Source organism: Penaeus chinensis, chromosome 26, assembly GCF_019202785.1.
Source record: "Penaeus chinensis breed Huanghai No. 1 chromosome 26, ASM1920278v2, whole genome shotgun sequence".
Taxonomy (NCBI): domain Eukaryota; kingdom Metazoa; phylum Arthropoda; class Malacostraca; order Decapoda; family Penaeidae; genus Penaeus; species Penaeus chinensis.
The window spans coordinates 19,687,573-19,692,572 of NC_061844.1; positions in this window are offsets into that span (position 1 = coordinate 19,687,573).

A 5,000-nucleotide genomic window follows, 5' to 3' on the forward strand; every position below is an offset into this window, starting at 1 on the left:
TATATATATATATACACATACATGTATATATACATACATGTATATACATATATATATATATATATATATATATATATATATATATATATATATATATACACATACATGTATATATACATACATGTATATATATATATATATATATATATATATATATATATATATATATATATATACATACATGTATATATACATATATATACATATATATACATATACATAAATATACATACATACATATATATATATATATATATATATATATATATATATATACATATATATATGTATATACAGTCCCCGCCAAATTAAAATAATTGACATTCGGAGGAGAATAATTCCGTTTGTCTGCTCGACTAATATCGTAGTTTTTCTTAAAATTAGTGCTTGATCATGTTCCTTTTCTGCTGTAATACGAGTTGCGGCCATTTCGGCATTAATTCAGCAAGACTGAAAATATTAGACATCCACGTGAACCGCTAGCTTCTTCTGTGTCTCCAGCAGATCTTTGATGTTGCTAGGTCAGGTCTCTTGAGTTGAGTTACCTAGCTACTCTAATAGATGAAATCCACTGTCATTTAGGAACTTTTGGAGTGGTAGCAAATGGCGTTATCACGCTAAAAAAATCTTGAAGTCCCCAAAGTAGTGGCAAATATTCCCTTGATACGTTAATGTAATCACTTCCGCTCGCCGTAACTTTCTTTTGAAGAAAGGATAGACCTCGCCTGTCCTTATTCCCAATGAGAGAATCCCAACCCATTACACACTGTCCGCATGTTTAACTGTCTTGACCGTGTATTTCGGATCGCAACACGGAGTTGGAACGACGCACGAACTTCAAAGGCCCCCTCGCCAGTCTGGAAGCGCTTTCATCACTCAATATCACTTTCAGTGGGGTAGTAACTAGCGTTGATACTCCTTACAAATGTTCACCTTTTTCCCTTTTCATAGCTTTAGTGAATACAGGCTTTATAACTACGCGCCGAGGTGGTAAACCGAGGTGTTTCTGAGGGCGATGCTGGCTGGTCCTGATTGACACGTCCTTCAGGAATTCTGGATGCTTGTTCCTAAGTGTTGTTGCTGTTATAGTAGGTCCAGCCATCACCTTAGGCTTGAGCATCGTTTCCGTCCTTGGTAAAGTCTTCCTTGGTGCTCCTGACTGTGTTTCGTCTGTTTTTCTTCTGCGTCTGTTAGCGTGGCAGCAACCTTTTCAGGCTATAAATTCCTTGTCTTGATAATTCCATGTCTGCAGATACGCGCATTAGAGCTGTACATTCATTGCTCTAATAACGTGAAACGAGTTTTCTCGTGTATTTCATATCGACCCATTCTATTTGGCTGATATGGAACTACAAGTTGGCAAACTTGGCATAGTATTCAGGAAATTCTGACCAGAAAATATATGTTTGATCATTCATCTGTCGTAGACAAATGTGATTGTGTATGTATGTGTGTGTGTGTGTGTGTGTGTGTGTGTGTGTGTGTCTGTGTGTGTGTGTATTATAGAGTAGAAACTGGCAAATGTGAATGAATTCTGAGATTCTGTTTGAAAGGCTAAATTTGCATAGGGCCTAGGAGGGGAGGAATAAAAACAGGAAAAAATAACCATATACATATATTTAAAATAAAATAAAGCACCCACCCAAATATCACAGGATTAAAATTCTAACCGGCTTTAAATCTTAACCATTATTCACACCGAGTGAAAACTGTATGAGTGGATGGAGAGAGAAAAAAAAAAAAAGTTTTATGAAATCAAAATTCAAATGCCTACCACAACCCCCACCCCCCTACCCCTCCATACAGACAGATCGTAGAAGCTCAAAACATCAAGGCCCGGTTAATCCATCTCTAGGATTTTTGCGTTGGGAACTGGGGGGTTGAAACAGCGAGACCACAATACACGCACAGCACTGGAAGGTAGAGGCGCGGTTTTTGGGTGCGGTCTCTATACCTTTTTATATAGCGTGAAGAATTCGTGTTGAATAAAATTGTATGTAAAAGAGAGAGACAGACAGACAGAGACTGAGAGAAAGAGACAGATAGACAGGTAGAGGCAGACAGACAGAGAGGGACGTAAAGACAGACAGACAGGGAGAGACAGAGAGAGAAAAAGAGTGAGAGAAAGAGACAGACAGACAGGTAGAGGCAGACAGACAGAGAGGGACGTAAAGACAGACAGACAGGGAGAGACAGAGAAAGAAAAAGAGTGAGAAAAAGAGAGAGAGGAACGGGTTATGATGCTGATGAAGAAAGAAGAAAGCAAAAAACGACTAGATGCATTGGAAACAATAATGATAGATTTTAACATATTTGGAGCATCAATTTGTGGCAGCATTTTTTGGTATTGGAAGTCAAAGCGATTCAAAACCGCGAATTATTGGGGGAATTCTTTATATATTTTTTTTTTTTACATAAAACAGATGCATACACACGCACACACCACACACACACACACACACACACACACACACACACACACACACACACACACACACACATATGCGCACGCGCACCCACACCCACCCACGCATACACACACAATTATTCTATTTCACACACACACACACACACAGATAGATAGAAAGACAATACAATCCAAAGATGGAGACAGAAATCGTGTCTCAAAAACGAAAACGAAACAAAGACGAAAGAGAGAGAGAGAAAAAAAAAAAAGAAAAGGGAGAGTGAAAAAAATAAAACGAAAGCAATGATTGCAATCATTTTCTTCCTTCGATATATCTTTTGTTTCTCGTATTTTCCTTCTTTTTATCAACGAAGAATTTAGCTTTGTGTGTAACCAGCAATTTCTGTCATTCAGCGTTTTTCATTTTCTCTCTTTGCCTCCTTCGATCCTTTTCTTCCTGTTGCTGTTATTATTATCATCATTATTATTGTTAGCCTCCTTTTATTTGTCTTTATTGTTCCTGTTGTTGCTGTTATTATTATTATTATTATTATTATTATTATTATTATTATTATTATTATTATCATCATCATTTGTATAATTATCATTGTTATTGTTTTTATTGCTATTATTATTACTATTATTCGTAGTAGTATTATTAATATTTTTATTATTATTATTATAAACATATTTATTATTATTATTATTATTATTATTATTATCATTATTATTATTATCATTATCATTATCATTATTATTATTACTATTATTATAATTATGATTGTTATTATTATTATTATTATTATTATTATTATTATTATTATTATTATTATTTTTATTATTATTATTATTATTATCATCCTTATTATCGTTATTATAATAAATATATTTATCATTATCATTATCATCATCAATATCATCATCATCATTACTATTATTATTATTATTATTATTATTATTATTATTACTATCATCATATTTATCATTATCATCATTATTATTATTATAATTATTATTATTATTATTATCGTTATTATAATGATTATATTTATCATCATTGTTATTATTATTATTATCATTGTTATTTATATCATTACCATTATTATTATTATTATCATTATTATTTTTTTTTGTAATTATTTGCAGTATTATTGTTATTATTATTGGTATTATAATTATTATCATTAATATTATTACTGCTATTATTACTATTATTATTATTATTATTATTATTATTATTGTTACTAATAATATTATTTTATTATCATTATTATTACTAAACTCATTATTATTATCATTATCTTTAGAATTGCTGTTATTGTCATTACCATATTCACTATCCTTATTCTTATCATTGTCATCATTTCATCTTTATCATTATCAGTATCATTGCCATTATTATTATTAGTTGTAGTAATATTTTCTACTTTATATATTCACACAATTTTCATCTACAGTATTTCGTATAAATACAATATTTATTTTTAATTTTTATTATTATTTTTTTTTTTTTTGGGGGGGGGGGGGATGTAGACCATAACTGCTATCTATCTATTCTTAAGAATAATTCAGATACAAATAAATACAAATCTTGTTTAACAAAGGTAATTTCTCGTACCTGATCATCATATACCAGAATGCAATATGACATTTGGAAAACTCTGATTGATGACGTTTGTAGGTAACGAAGTTCTTTTATTTCTATTTTTGAATTTGTTATTTTTATGTCTCTTTTTGTGTGTGTGTGTGCTTTGATTTTTTTTTTTTTTTTTTTTTTTTTTTTCCTTTTCTTCGCTCTTCCCGCACGTGGAATTGAATTTCAGAATCAGGATATCTTTCTGCATTCAATTTTTTACTCTCTCTCTTTCTTTATTATTATCTTTTCGTATCATTGTTATTAAATATTGAAAAAAAAAAAAAAAGATCAGAAGAGTAAGTTATTGTCATTATTATTATTATTGTCATTATTATTATTGTTGTTATTATTGTTATTATTATTATTATTATTATTATTATTATTATTATTATTATCATTATCATCATCGTTGCTATTATTGTTATTATTATTGTTGTTGTTGTCATTATCATTAATATTATTAATAGTTGTAGTAGTAGAAGTAGTATTTCTAGTAGTAGTAGTATCATTATCATTATCATCATTATTGTTATTATCATCATTATTATTATCATCAGTACTATCATTATTAATATCATTATTTTTTACTATTATCACCATTACTTTTACTTTTACTTGTGCTCAAATTTGGCCTTGCCTTCTTCTAAATTCTGAAGTTCAGTTTAGAAACTAAGTTCGTCGTCTCCTGATAAGAAAAGGAAGAAAGGAAGAAGGAGAGAAAAAAAGAAAATTACTCTCCTACATAACAACAAACTCAGGAATTCCACACAGTCAAAATTATTTTTACAAATACAGTTTTTTTAGTTATCTTCAGGTACATATTACATCCATCAAAGGAGGAAAATTAAAGAAAAATGGAAAGAAAAAACTAGTAAATTAGGACAATAAATGAAGAAGGAAAACAGAAAAGAATAAACAAAGAGAAAAAAACTAGGAAAATGGGACGAACAAAAAATG